Below are 15,310 nucleotides of genomic sequence, written 5' to 3'. Positions count from 1 at the left end.
TGTTCATTGAAGAATCCAGAGGAAAAGGTCATGAAACAATGTGAGTTTGATAAACCTCAATCATCGTTTCAAGTGCACTCTCTGCATAAATTCTCCTTTTCCTCCTGGAAGTATTCAACTTCTTGAATAATTGAGAGAATGAAGTCACAGTTGTACAACACAAAATCAGACCCTTCAGTCCAACTTGCCCATGCTGACCAGATATCAAAAATTAATCTAATCCCATTTGCCAGCATTGGGATTAAACCCTTTCTACGGATTATCAGTTTATTTTACTATATCAGCACTTGAAATACTGACATTTTTTTCTCCCAACATTGGTTAAAGAAATCATAAGTTCATTCATCCAGGTTAGTTTTGTAAACGTTCACAAAGAAACAAGTGAGAACAACATATAGCTGAGTGCAAATCAAAATACTGCAGCTGCGCGATATCTGGGAACACTCTAAACGTGAGGCACTGATACTGCACAAGTTTGTCAGCACGGTTTCAATTACTGACAATAATTTAGTAATGTCTTAGCCTTCGCATTGTTAAGGTAAATGTGAGATATCTGAATTTCATGAATTGGTTCCTATTGCACTTTGAGAAGATTAAACCAAGAATATTTTTTGTTGATCAAAGGAGAAAGTGATGACCAAAGAAGCTGGACATTGGAGTCGAAAAGTGTCATGCTGGAAAAGCACAGCAAGTCAGGCAGCATCCGAGAAGCAGGAGAGTTGATGTTTCGGGCATAAGCCCTTCATCAGGAATCACAGGCTTCAGAAAAATAACTGGCATAGACTGATGCCAATGCATATGTAGAAGGGTCAGAACATGTTACTATCAGATTAGAGAGTAATTTCAGATTTGGTACCATTCAGTGCAACATTTCAGTATGATATTTACATATGTACCTAAAGGGGAAGTTGTCTAAAATTATAAGCTCTAGAATGATTATACGATTAAACCTGGAAATAAAGCTGGTGAACAAGAATCGCAAAGTGAAGTCCCATCAGTATCACCTTGGGCAGTGTCAAGTAAGAATTTGAGAGCAGAGTTGCCACTTTGGTGTAACCTACAGTCTGGCCAAATTGCAGCAAACATCTGTTCAATTTTATCGGCAAACTATTGAATGCAAAATCCTCCTTGCACAATAATGAGCATTCTGGGATGTCATTTTTAAAATATATTATTTTCAAAGTTACTCACAATTCAGAGTGATCACTTGGTGCTGTCTGCATAACACAGTACGAAAAGGAATTAACAAAAAAAAATTATAACCCAAATTCAGAGTCACTAATCCATTGATATTGCATGTGTCCAGCATTTATAAGTAATCAATTTTAAAAAATAAACACAGATACATTTAATAAATATACTGAAGTACAGTGAAGTTTCTTACTGAACAGTGACGGGATTGGACAGAGTCCGCATGGATTTAAGAGAGATGAATCATACTTAGCAAATCTACTGAAAGAATCTACAAAGTCAAATATTAAAGACAGAAATTGCAGGACATTTAGAAAAGCTTATGATTAAACATGGTAGACTGGGTTTTGTGAAAGAGAAACTATATTTGACAAATTTACGACAGTTCATCGAGGAGATAACAATCAGGGCTGATAAAGGGCAATCCAATGATGTTCTGTATTTGGATTTTAAAAATGTAAATGATAAGGCGCTACATAAAAGGTAATTGAACAATTTAGGAGCTCATGATATCGGGGTAATGTATTAGCATGGACTGAGGATTGGTTAACCACACTGGCTGTTGCTGAGTCCTCACTTGGAGTACTGTATACAATGTTAGCTCCCATATTTAATAAAGGATAAAGTAACATCGGAGACCATTCAAAAAAGATTACTTAGCTGCTTTGAGGACAAAAGGGTTGACCTATCAAGAACAGATAAGCAGGGTTGATCTTATGGAAACAGGATTCTGAGGAGCTTGACAGAGTAGATGTTGACGAGATCTTCTAGCACCAGTGGAGTCTCAAACCAGGGGACATTACATAAGGGAACATTCATTTTAGAAAAAGTAAATAATGTTTTTTCTCAGTGAATGGCTAGAATTTTCCCGCCCAAACAATTGTGAAAGTTAAATGTGGGAGGGAAATGGTTGGGTTACTCTTCGGAGGGTTGTTCTGGCTTGTTGGGCTGAAGGGCCTGTTTCCACATAGTAGGGAATCTGGGATTCTATCTCAAATTATTTTAAAAGAGGGCAGATAGATTTTTGAAATATTGAGCAGTTGAGGGCTATGTGGATCAAGCATAAAAGAGGTGTTGAGGTCTGGGTTGATCAAGCCATGATCTGATAGAATGGGGGAACAAGCTGAAGGCGATGAATGCCCTCCTCCTGCTCCAATTCCTTGAGGTTCCATTTCATGCTTTTTTGTCTCCAAAGAAGAGAGTGATACAATGTGCTAAAGATCTCAGATGTTGTGAAAAGGAGTGAAAAAGTGGTGTTTATGTACTGATTCAGATGGCATTGATTCATCATGAGTAGGAAGGCAATTCCCTCCATGAATAAAGGAAATCTACTGCAGAGCTCACACAAAGGGAATTCTTGCCCTCAGCAAACTCTCCCATCACATTACCCAACAAATCAGCTTAAGCAGGACACACTGCGCATGTTCTCGCCAACAAAGGACTCCGGGTAATTGATGTCAGCACCGGACCAATGAAAGGACGGTGGGCGGTATTGGATGACCTAGCGGGATGTTGGTCCTCCAACCAATCAAAGTGAATGAAGGGCGGAGCTAAACTAAACCATGTGATCACCCTCGCGTGCGGCGCGCACAGTCGCTGTAATGAATGCTCGGGAAGTTATGGAGAGAAAGGATACGGTAAGGAAAGAAATAAACAGGGAAATGGGAGAAAAACTGTGTTGCTATTAGCGGAGAGGTTTTACAAACAAATTGTGCACGTCGGAAAACACAAATTTGAACGTCCAGTCCCGTGTTTGCAGTAAATGAGGCGTGAGCGCCGCCATCTTTATTCGGGACAACGATTCACTGGACATGTGCGGAGCCGCCATCTTTGTAGAGGGCAAGGTGCAGCCAGGCGCATGTGCAGCCTTTCTCCAGTATAGAGTCATTGTGATCATAGCAGCCAATACTGCTCTGATTCATCTCTGGGCTCCCTCATCACCACTTTGTCAATATCTAGCTTCCTCAGTCTCGAACCATGGGTGTATTTTTGGTCTGTTTACTACTGTATTATGACTTTTATAGACCCTTTGCAAATGAGTTTTTCATTGCGGCCCAGCCCCTGACCATGTACTGCTCGATTATCAGATTACTTTTTTCTTGAATATTTTTGACAGTCAAGAATTCTTTTTTCCAACAAGCAAGTGTCTTTTCCTTCCATTTCTGACTATCAAAACCTGCACCATTTTCATTCCCTGTAATCGATTTTGCACTCCCTGAAACATCAACTGTGTTTCTCCTTCCACAGATACCAGTGATTAATGCCAAAGCCCTGTTGTTTGTGGAGAGGGTGATGTTTGACTTTCTTGTACAGCTGCAGTTTGTGTGGTGAAGGTGCTCCTACAATGTGGTTGGGTAAGAGACATTATAGATTATTCATTACAGCAACAGTGATGATTTGAAAGTAGTGTCAAATCAACAACAGTTTGTATTTTTATTATCATGCTTATAATTTCACAAAAATACTATTGAGAACTTTAGACAGAAGGCCAGAGATGGACATATTAGGTCAGGTGACCAAAAGCAGGTTTTGAGGGATGTCTTAAAGGTGGAAAGCAGACCTGTGAGATTTTGGCTGCGACTTTCAGACCATGCTGCTTCAGCAACTGTAGAAACAGTCACACAGATGAAGTAATGAATTAACAAATGGTTGGGAGTCTCAAAGAAAATGGGTTGTCGAGGTCTCAAAGTGTGTGTGGTGCAGGGAGCTAGGGATTATCACAGCCAGGAATTAAATCAAGTGTGAGAAATTTAAATTGAGGGATATTGGCCACATGCTGGTAGGTGAGACTAGATTGGGTTGGGATATCTGGTTGGCATGGATGGATTGGACCGAAGGGTCTGTTTCCATGCTGTACATCTCTATGACTCTATGTTGTTGCTTATGAATAGGAGACTTTTGATGAATCAACAAGCAGATATTTAGATGTTCTTGAGATTACAGGGAGGTTGAATGTGGGAAGCTGGCCAGGGAGTGATTTTGGATAATGAAGTCTAGAGATAACACAATGTGGATGAAAGTATATGAGCTGAGACAAGGGTGAAATCAGCTAGAAATAGTGATCTTGGAGTGGGACTGAGCTATCACCCTCACCTCACCTCTGGGATTCAGCTGGTTGTCAGGTTGTGAATGAGGGCAGTGACACAATCGGGAGCTGAGTGGCCCTGGTGGAGCCTAAAGTGAGTGTCGCTCAGCTGGCTGTTGCAGAGCAGCTGCTGCTTGGTAGCCCTGGTGATGACATCTTCCATCACTTTACTGCTGATCGAGTGTGGACTGATAGATGGAAATTGCCTGGGTTGGATTGTCCTGTGTTTTTGTGTTTAACATTCCTGGGCAATGTTTTGCATTTTTGGTAGATGCCAGTGCTGGAGCGGTACGTGGCTCGATGGGTGGCAAGTTCTGGAGCACAAGCCATCAGTATTATTGCCAGAATATTGACAGGGCCCGTAACCTTTGCACTACTTAACCATTTCTTGATGTTATTCAAACTGAATGGAACTGGCTTAAAACTCACATCTGTGATGTTAGAAACCACTAGAGAAGGCTGAGATGGATCATCCCATTTTGCACTTCTGGCTGAAGATTGCTGCAAATGCTGTCATCTTGTCTGGTGCATGGATGTGTGAGGCCCCTCCATCAGTAAGGGTGGGGATATCTGTGATGCTTCCTCCAGTGAGTTGTTTAGTTGTCCATCACCGTTCACAACTGGGTGTGGCAGAACTGCAGAGCTCCGATCTGTTCCATTGGATGTTGGATCACTTAGCTGTGTTGCTTGCTGCTGATGCTGTTTGATATGCAGGTAATTCTGTTTGATAGCTTCACCAGATTAGCACTTCATTTTTAGGTCTGCCTGGTGCTGCTCATGGCATGCCCTCCTTTACTGTCCATTGTGATGGATGAGAGCAGGATTTACAACCCCATGAGATTACAGATTGTGCTGGAGTACAGTTCTGCTGCTGTTGATGTCCCACTGTACCTCATAGATACCCTGTTTGAGATCCTACATCTCTTTGTAGTCTGTCCCATTTAGAACGGTGATAGTGCCACTCAACACAGTGGAGGTTTTCTCAACTTTAAGGCAAGGCATTGTCTCCAAAAGGAACATGTGATGGTCGTTCTTACCGATACTGTCATGGCCAGACATATCTGCAGCTGGTCAATTCATAACAATGAGATCAAGTATGTTTTTTACCTCTTGTTGGTTCCCTCAGCACCCGCTGCAGACTCAGTTGAGCAGCTGTGTCCTTCAGGACCTGGCCAGCTCAGTCAGTAATTCTGTTGCAGAGGTAGTCTCGATTGTGGACATTGAAATCTTGTACCCAGAGTACGTTTGACACCATTTTGTTGCCTCAGTGCTTCCTTCAAATATTGTTCAACACGAAGGAGAACTGATTCATCAGCCAAGGGAGGACAGTACGTGGTAATCAGCAGGAGCCATGAGACTCCCAGGGCGAATCCTCCCTGTCTGTACACCACTGTGCCACCACCTCTGTCTGGTCTGTGCTGCCGGTGGGACAGGACATATCCAGAGATTTTAGGAGAAATTGAAGACTGCAGATGCTGGAGGTCAGAGTCGAGAGTGTGGTGCTGGAAAAGCACACCAGATCAGACTGATGAAGGGCTGAGGCTCAAAACATCGATTCTCCTGCTCCTCTGATGCTGCCTGACTTTTGTGCTTTTCCAGCACCACACTCTCGATATCTAGGATGGTGATGGTGGTGTCTGGTCATTGTCTGGAAGGGATGATTCCGTGAATATGACTATGTCAGGCTGCTTCTTGACTAATCTGAGGTACAGCTCTCCACATCTTGGCACCAAAAACTAGATGTTAGTGAGGAGGACATTGCACCATCGAGAGGGCTGATTCTGTGGTTGTAATTTCTGGTGCCTTGTTAGATGCCACATGGTCCATCCAGTTTCATTCCTGTGTTGAGACTTTGCAGTGATTAGTACAGTGAGTAGCTGGATGGGCTGCTGTCAGGTTGGCAGGATTTTATTTACCATTGACAATGGTTTCATGGAAATCAGGAGATTCCTAATTCCAGTTATTTTTTCGTGAATTCAGATTCTACCATCTGCCAAGATGGGATTCGAACTAGGACTTCAGTCGTTTGTTTTAATATTCTGGATAAAAGCTAAATACATCAGGTTTGTTCACTCATTTTAAATATCACTTACCCTGGATTTGTTTCTTGTAAAACACTGTCCATCATCCTGTCTCTTCTATCCTCCCCTCCAATAACATGAGTGAGGAGCACATGGAGTTTCTCTGTCACCATGACTGAGATAATCCGATCTGCTGCTTCCCTCCCTCACACTAGCCCACTGAGCCAAACTGCCTCACGTGGTGTTCCTGGTTTTTGTCCTAAACCTCCATCGTTCTCCAGTCTCTTGTTAAGCCTTATCAGAGCTCATATTTACAATTTACCCAAGCTTGCTAAATCACAGACTTTCCAACACTCTGTCTCCTCCTCCTCCTCACCGATTCACAGATATTGTTCCTTGTTCTGTCTGTCTGTCTTTTCTGGTTATGCCCTTCTCTCCCCTTCTTTGAAAAACTTCCTCTTGACCTCACGGTTTTTGGAAAATCCTGCTCCATTTCCACTCTCTCTTTCCTTTCTGAATTCCTTGCATTTGGTGTCCCTCATGGATCTATCCTTGCTCTCTCCTGTATCTCACCTACATATTGCCAGGAGTTGATATTGTGAAAAAGCACCATGTTAGGTTTCACATGTACACTGACACTGTCCAGCTCTCCCTCCCCACCATCCCTCTCCATTGTTCCACTGTTACTCAGTTACCAAACTGCTTATCACATTCCCACTATTCGATTAGCTGCAGTTTCCTCCAATGAAACATTGTAATGGTTAAACCCATTGCCTTCAGTTGTTATTCTAAATTTCTTTCTCTTACTGCTGAGCCTCTCCCTCTCCCTCTCCCTGGTAACTGTCTGAGGCAGAAATACGTTCTTCACAATATTGCTGTTATATCTGACCCCAAGGTGACCTTCTGATCAGTCATCTGCACAATCCCAAACACCAGGAATTCCAATCTCTTAAACATTGTTTGTCTCCTCCTCACCCCAGCTCCATTGCTACTGAAACCCCTTACCCGCCTCTGTGTCGCCTTAAACTTGACGAATCTGAAGTAGAGCCCTTGATTCCGTGACTGACCCGGAATCTGGTTCCAGACTTCCCTCCCAGTATTTACCCTCAGACACATCCATTCAGTATTTATCCTGTCAAACCCCTTAAGAATCCCATCTGTCTCAATGAGATCACCTCTCTTTCTCCAAAATCCAGTGAGTAGAGTCCCAACCTGTTCAGCCTTTATTTAAAAGATAACCTCTCCAAACCAGGGATCATCCCAGTGAATCTTCCCTGCTGAAAAATGTGTTGCTGGAAAAGCACAGCAGGTCAGGCAGCATCCAAGGAGCAGGAGAATTAATGTTTCGGGCATAAGCCCTTCTTCAGCTCATGCCCAAAACGTTGATTCTCCTTCTGCTTGGATGCTGCCTGACCTGCTGCGCTTTTCCAGCAACACATTTTTCAGCTCTGATCTCCAGCATCTGCAGTCCGCACTTTCTACTAGTGAATCTTCCCTGAAATGCCTCCAATAAAGTGACACATTTCCTTATCTAAAGGGACCAAAACTGCTCACATTACTCCAGATATGGTGGTCTCACCACCACTTCCTCACGTTACTCTCAGGTATATACTCCAAACTCTCATACTGAAAACCCTCTAAACAAAACATTCCATTCCCCTTCCTGATGACCTGTTGTAACTATGTACAGTAATCCTGCGCCAGGAGGAGGGGATGGTGTGGGTTTCTAACTTGAACTGAGAGTGACAGATTTTATAAACTTGTATTACAGGATATTACAGGTGGACATTCAGATGGTAATCTCAGTAAATGTTCTGCCAAACTCTGAATTACTCAGTACATCAGGACCTGGATATTCGCATTGTGAGTATTGCGTTCCAGATCAATCCTATTTGCTGCTTAAAAATTCTCCTTTGAATCATCACATTCTCTCAAAAGGTCTCCCCAAACCATCATGTGTTATGTAATCCTTTTATAATGATGTGATGAGTGTAAGGTTTATTATTCGAATGTGTAATTTTTGTACAAGGATGCCTCGGAGAGGGAGCAGAATATTCTTAAAGGGGAGAATAACCATTTTGAGGGGAGGCTGTTGTTTATTGGTATCAATGACATAGGAATAGAAGAGTTCACATTGTTGGATCATTCAAATCTCTTGTGGGGTAGAATTGACCTTCATCAGAAGGATGGATTGTACCTGCACTGAAAGGGAAGAGTTGCTAGTTCTATTCAGGAGGCATTAAACCAGTGAAGGAATGGAGGTAAACTCAAAAGAGTGAGGAAAGAGCCAAGTCTGCGGCTGGTACAGTTCAGGCGTCAAACAGTCAAGGCAGGCAAGGGCAAGGCACAGAATGAGGTAGGACTGAGCAGTTACACTGCATTTATTTCAATGCAGGAGGCCCGATAGGTCGGGCAGAGGAGCTCAGGGTATGGTTTTGAACATGGCACTGGGATATTACAGCAATTACAGAGGTATGACTTAGGAATGGTTAGGACCAGCAGCTTAATGTTCCAAGGTGTCGATGCTATAGCAAGGATAGAAAGGGGGCAACAGAGCAGGGGGGTGAGATGGTTTTGATGAGGGATAACATTATGGCTGGGTTTCAGGAGGATAATCCTGGAAGTACATCCAGGCAAGTTGTACAGGTGGAACTGAGAAATAAATAGTCAGCCGGGAATTGAGAAGCAAATTTACTAACAGATCACTTATCTGTAAGAATAGTATGATTGTATACAAGACTTGACCTTTTTTAATTCATTCACAGGATGAGGGTGTCACTGGCTGGGCCTCAAGGGCAGTTAAGATTCAACCACGTTGCTGTGGGTCTGGAGTCACATGTAGGCCAGACCAGGTAAGGATGGCAGATTCCTTCCCTGAAGGATATTAGTGAATCTCATGGGTTTTTTTTTTTGCAACAATCAACAATGGATTCATGGTCTTTAATAGATTCTTACTTCCACATTTTTATTGAATTCACATTCCACTGTCTGCTGTGACGGGATCCAAACTCTGAGCCCCAGAACGTTATCTGGGTGTCTGGATTATCCATCTAGTGATAGTATCACTAGACCATTGGGCAGGGTGAGTGACTGAGGTATCAGTGGGGCAGCACATCAGCACCAAATATCCCATGGTCTCTGTGGAAGGGCTGGGGAGGGAAATATATCCCTGGTGGTGGGGTCTGACTGTAGGTAGCGGAAATTGCAGAGGTTAATGCGCTGTATCTGGAGATTCGTGGGGTGGCAGGTGAGGACCGGTGGATTATATTCTTATTGTGGTTGGAGGGGTGGGGGGAAGGTGGAGGTACAGGAAGTGGAGGATATGCATTAGAGGGCATTGTTGATCACGTGGGAGGGAAATGCAGTCCTTGAAATAGGAATCCTTTCTGGGATGTCCTGGAGTGGAATTGCTTCTCCTGGAAGCAGATATGGCAGAGGCGGAGGAATTGGGAGTACAGGTTTATGTTTTTACAGGAATATACTCGAGGGAAATCAGATGAGCAAAAAGGGAACATGAAATATCTCTAGGAAATGGTTTAAGTAGAATCCAAAGCGATTCTACAAATATATCAAGGATAAAAGAAAAAACAGACAAAGAATACAACTTCTTAAAGATCAAGAAGGCCATCTGTGGAACAACAGGAGGTGGGAGAGATACTATGCTACTCTGTTCTAGAGAGTTTGGAGAACTTGATAGTTACCAACAGTGATAACTTGAAAAGTGTCCATGTTACAGAGGAGGTGGTACTGGATGTCTTAAATGGCATCAAGGTGGATAAATCCCTAGGTCCTGATCAGGTGTATCCCAGAAATTTGTGGAAAGCTAGGAAAGCAGTGCCCCTCCCTGAGGTATTTATATCATCGTTTGTGACAGGTGAGGTGCTGGAAGACAAGTGTTGTTATTTTAAAAAGGTGGTAAGGAAAGGCCAGGGAACAAGAGAACAGGCAGCCTGAAGTCAGTGGTAGGCAAGTTGTTGGAAGGGATTCTGAGGGATAGGATTTATATGTATTTGGAAAGACCAGGAAAGATTAAGGATAGTCAACATGACTTTGTGTGAGTAATTCTCTCTTTCTAACTTGATTGAGTTTTTTTGAAGATGTGACAAAGATGATTGATGAAGGCAGACTGTGGACGTTGTCCATGTGGACACTGAACTATGTTCCACAAAGCAGACTGGTTAGCAAGGTTAGATAACATGGAATGTTGGGAGAACTAGCCATTTGGATACAAAACTGGCTTGAAGGTACGAGGCAGAGGATGGTGATGGAGGGTTGCTTTGAGGACTGGAGGCCTGTGAGCAGCATTGTCCTGCAGGAATGGATATTCGGTCCTCAAATAAATGACTTGGATGTGAATATATGAGATATAGTCAGTGGGTTTACAGAAGACACCAAAATTGGAGGTTTAGTGGACAGTGAAGAAGGTCAGTTCAGAATACAACAGGATCTTGATCAGATGGGCCATTGGAGCAAAGAATGGCAGACGGTGTTCAATTTAGACAAATGCGAGGTGCTGCATTTTGGAAAGGCAAATCAGGGCAGGACTTCTACACTTAATGGTAAAGTCCTTCGCAGTGTTGCTGAACAAAGAGACCATGGAGTTCAGATTCATTGTTCGTTGAAAGTAGAGTCGCAGATAGGCAGACTAGTGAAGGTGGTGTTTCGAATGCTTATATTTATTGGTCGATGCATTGAATACAGAAGCTGGGACATCATATTGTGGCTGGACAGGAAATTGATTAAGCCATTTCAGGAATTCTGTTTTAAGTTCAAAATCCCCTGTTCTGGGAAGGATGTTCTGAATCTTGAAAGAGTTCAGACAAGATTGACAAAGACTTTGCCAGGGTTGGAGGATTTGGGCTACAGGGAGAGGCTGGGGGTAATTTCCCTGGAGAGTCAAAGATTGAGAGGTGACTTCATGGAGATTTGGAAAATCATGAGGGGCATGGATAAGGTGAACAGCCAGGGTCTTTCCCCCCCAGGTTAGGTGGTTCCAAAACAAGATCACATGGGCTTTAGTCAAGAGAGCAAAGATTTAAAAGGGATCTGAGGAGCAAAGTTTTCAAGCTGTGTGTGGTGTGTGTATTGGATGAGCTGCCAGATGAAGTAGTGGAGGCTGATACAATTACAACATTTGAAAGGCATCTGATTGGGTACATGAATAGGAAGGGTTTCGAGGGATACGGATCAATAGCTGGGAATAGGATTCCATTCGTTTAGGATTCCTAGTTGGCATGGACAAATTGGACCAAAGGTCTGTTTCTGTGCTGTACATCTCTATGACACGAATAAATGAAAATAAGATGTGTTCCTCTTTTGTAGAGAGCTAGCAGAAGCACAGATAATTGTATTTGGAGCTGAGAAGGTTAAGCAGTGAGTTTGACCAGCTGCAAATTTGAGTCTAGGATATTTAATTTGCAGAGAGAAGGGAATTGTTAACAATGTCACAATTTTAGTAACTATTTTCAGGTAATTGGCAAATAATATGTGAACATTATTTTATTCAGTAAGTTCTGAGTATCTGGAACAGTCTGATTGGCAGCTGGACACAGACTCAGCAGTTATTCATAAACAGATTTGGAATTTTACTTTTCAGGGGAAGATTTGGGGGGGCTATGGGCAAATGGGAAGGGAATTGGGACAGATGTGCAACATCTCCAGAGGGAGAGAGTACAGTCCCAACGGGCTGAATAGCCCCCAGCCCCTGTGCTCTGTGATACTGCCCCATTCACTGTGAATGATGAACCTCATCCCATGGCAGATAGAGGGAGGATCCCACCACTCACCTCATAATGGGTCTCTTGTGATTGATGTCAGCGCAGGCCAATAGGGGGCAGAGAGCAGTACTAGAGGACCAGGTCGTACCAGTTTGTCTTCCAACCAATCGGAGTGAATGAGGGCATCCTCAAGGCTGGAACGAAAGAAAGGCACATGTCGCAGAGATCTGAGAAACTGGGGGACATGAGATAGGAAGCGTTCTGTGGCTGGTGAGGAATTATGTAAATAAGGAAGAGTTGTGAGGCTGGATGAAGTGACAGTGATCGGGAGAGTTGAGGATGGAGGAATTTAGAGTTAGTGAGGATTAGAGTCATAATGTTATACAGCAAGGAAACAGGCCCTGTGGTCCAACCAGTCCATGCCAACCATAATTCCAAACTGAACTAAGTGTACTTGTCCACATCCATCCAAATATTTCCTAATTATGTACTAATCTTTTAAATATTGTAATTGTATTCACAGCTACCACTTCCTCTGGAAGTTCATTTCACACGTATACATTTTAAAAAAAAACTTAATGTCTTTTCTGAAACCTTTCTCATTTCTTCTCAAAATGAATGCACCCGAGATTTGAATCCCCTTCTCCCTCGTCCATTCACCTTATCTACACTCTTTCTGATTTTATAAACCTCTAATAAGGTCACCCCTCAACCTCGTGCACGCCAGTGAAGAAATTCCAGCCTATCCAGCCTCTCCTTAGAACACAATCCCTCCATTCATGGCAACATGCAGGTAAATCTCTCCTGAACCTCCTCCAATTTAATAATATCCTTCCTATAACAGCACAACCAGAACTGGACAGTGTGTTCCAGAAGAGGCCTTTTCAACGTCCTGTACATCCTCAACATAACGTCCCAACTCCTGTACTCAAAGGTCTGAACAATGAAGGTAAGTGTGCTACGCACCTTCTTAGCTGAAACTTTATTGCGGGAACAGCACAGCAGGTCAGGCAGCATCTAGGGAACAGAAGATTCGACGTTTCGGGCACATGCCCTTCTTCAGGAATGAGCAGAGAGTGTTCAGCAGGAGAAGATAAAAGGTAGGGAGGAGGGACTTGGAGGAGGGGCGTTGGAAATGTGATAGGTGGAAAGAGGTCAAGGTGAGGGTGATAGGTCGGAGTAGGGTGGAGGCGGAGAGGTCAAGAAGAAGACTGCAGGTCAGGAAGGCGGTGCCGGGCTGGAGGGATTCGGCTGAGACAAGGTGGGGGGAGGGGGGATGAAGAAACTGGTGAAGTCCAAGTTCATCCCCTGTGGTTGGAGGGTTCCCAGTCGGAAGATAAGACGCTCCTCCTCCGACCGTCGCGTTGTTGTGGTTTGGCGGTGGATGAGTCCAATGACCTGCATATCCTCGGTGGAGTGGGAGGGGGAGTTGAAATGCTGTGCTACAGGGTGATTGGGTTGGTTCGTCCGGGTGGCCCAGAGGTGCTCTCTGAATCGCTCCGCAAGTAGGCGGCCTGTCTCCCCAATATAGAGGAGGCCACACCGGCTGCAGCGGATGCAGTAGATAATGTGGGTGGAGGTGCAGGTGAATTTTTGGCGGATATGGAAGTTTCCTTTGGGGCTCTGTGGCGGATATGGAAGTTTCCTTTGGGGCTCTGTGGCGGATATGGAAGTTTCCTTTGGGGCCTCTGTGGCGGATATGGAAGTTTCCTTTGGGGCCTGTGGCGGATATGGAAGTTTCCTTTGGGGCCTGTGGCGGATATGGAAGTTTCCTTTGGGGCCTGTGGCGGATATGGAAGTTTCCTTTGGGGCCTGTGGCGGATATGGAAGTTTCCTTTGGGGCCTGTGGCGGATATGGAAGTTTCCTTTGGGGCCTGTGGCGGATATGGAAGTTTCCTTTGGGGCCCCAAAGGAAACTTCCATATCCGCCACAGAGCCCCAAAGGAAACTTCCATATCCGCCACAGAGCCCCAAAGGAAACTTCCATATCCGCCACAGATTCACCTGCACCTCCACCCACATTATCTACTGCATCCGCTGCAGCCGGTGTGGCCTCCTCTATATTGGGGAGTCAGGCCGCCTACTTGCGGAGCGATTCAGAGAGCACCTCTGGGCCACCCGGACGAACCAACCCAATCACCCTGTAGCACAGCATTTCAACTCCCCCTCCCACTCCACCGAGGATATGCAGGTCATTGGACTCATCCACCGCCAAACCACAACAACGCGACGGTCGGAGGAGGAGCGTCTTATCTTCCGACTGGGAACCCTCCAACCACAGGGGATGAACTTGGACTTCACCAGTTTCTTCATCCCCCCTCCCCCCACCTTGTCTCAGCCGAATCCCTCCAGCCCGGCACCGCCTTCCTGACCTGCAGTCTTCTTCTTGACCTCTCCGCCTCCACCCTACTCCGACCTATCACCCTCACCTTGACCTCTTTCCACCTATCACATTTCCAACGCCCCTCCTCCAAGTCCCTCCTCCCTACCTTTTATCTTCTCCTGCTGAACACTCTCTGCTCATTCCTGAAGAAGGGCATGTGCCCGAAACGTCGAATCTTCTGTTCCCTAGATGCTGCCTGACCTGCTGTGCTGTTCCAGCAATAAAGTTTCAGCTTTGATCTCCAGCGTCTGCAGACCTCACTTTCTCCTACGCACCTTCTTAACCACCCTGTCTACATGTGACACAAACTTCAAAGACATGAACCCCTTGGTCTCTTTGTTCCCATATCACTACTCAAGGCCGTACCTTTCTTGAGTGTAAGTCCTACCCTCGTTTGTTTTGTCAGGGTGTTATATTTTGCATTTATTCCAATCCAAAAAATTTTTGAGTATAAAGGCAGTAGGAGTATAATTAATAGGGAAATCAGGAGGCAAAAAAGGAACGTGAGATAGCTTTGGCGAATAGGGTTAAGGATAATCCAAAGGGCTTTTGTAAATATATGAGGAACAAAAGGCTAACTAGGGAGAAAATAGAGACCCTCAAAGATCAGCAAGGCAGCCATTGTGTGGAACTGCAGGCGATGGCCGAGATAGGGAAACAAGTATTTTGCATCAGTGTTTACTGTGAAGAAGTAAATGGGAGATATAGAATGTGGGGAAATAAATGGTGACATCTTGAAAAATGTCCATATTACAGAGGAGGAGGAGGTGCTCAATGAGTGGCTAAGGAGCTGGTGCAGGGGAAAAGGATTCACGTTTTTTGGATCGTTGTGATCTCCTCTGGAGTAGAGTTGACCTGCATACGAAGGATGGATTGTACCTGAATTGGAAGGTGTCTAATGTCTAGGCAGGGA

The 15,310-nt window shown here is 44.3% G+C and overlaps 1 long non-coding RNA gene across 1 annotated transcript in view; it reads left to right on the top strand.

Moving 5' to 3' along the window:
• Positions 1 to 3,444: 3,444 nt before the first annotated feature.
• LOC148137895 (uncharacterized) overlaps positions 3,445 to 15,310 on the top strand; it is a 73,293-nt gene continuing 61,427 nt past the window's right edge. The window contains exons 1-4 of the long non-coding RNA XR_015754121.1: positions 3,445 to 3,545; positions 6,257 to 6,339; positions 8,069 to 8,160; positions 9,063 to 9,149. This is a non-coding gene — a long non-coding RNA (uncharacterized LOC148137895). The remainder of the gene's footprint in view (positions 3,546 to 6,256; positions 6,340 to 8,068; positions 8,161 to 9,062; positions 9,150 to 15,310) is intronic.

Source organism: Chiloscyllium plagiosum, unplaced genomic scaffold (genome assembly GCF_037043375.1).
Source record: "Chiloscyllium plagiosum isolate Xiang-an unplaced genomic scaffold, Cpla_swu_hap1 HiC_scaffold_42, whole genome shotgun sequence".
In the NCBI taxonomy this organism is placed as follows: Eukaryota; Metazoa; Chordata; class Chondrichthyes; order Orectolobiformes; family Hemiscylliidae; genus Chiloscyllium; species Chiloscyllium plagiosum.
Note: the sequence above shows the minus strand (reverse complement) of the source record. Positions and strands in the feature narration are given on the sequence as shown.